Source organism: Etheostoma spectabile, chromosome 10 (genome assembly GCF_008692095.1).
Source record: "Etheostoma spectabile isolate EspeVRDwgs_2016 chromosome 10, UIUC_Espe_1.0, whole genome shotgun sequence".
NCBI classification, from domain to species: Eukaryota; Metazoa; Chordata; class Actinopteri; order Perciformes; family Percidae; genus Etheostoma; species Etheostoma spectabile.
This window is the reverse complement of record NC_045742.1, coordinates 24,738,677-24,738,924: the sequence shown is the minus strand read 5'-3', so window position 1 is coordinate 24,738,924 and position 248 is coordinate 24,738,677.

The following is a 248-nucleotide window of genomic DNA, read 5'->3' as shown; positions in this document are numbered from 1 at the left end:
GTGACTTTAGTTGCTACAGGGGGTTGTAACCCCCCCCCCCATAACCCCTGTAAATTACACCTAATGCTTCTGTAATGGTTACATTTATAATTAGAAGTAAAAGGACTGTAGCAACTAAAGTCACAAGACTTCAAGGAAAAAGGAGTTTTTCCTCGCCACTGTTGCACTAAATGCTTGCTCTTGGGGGAGTTACTGGAACTGTGGGTCTTTGTAAATCATAGACTGTGGTTTAGACCTTCTCTATCTGT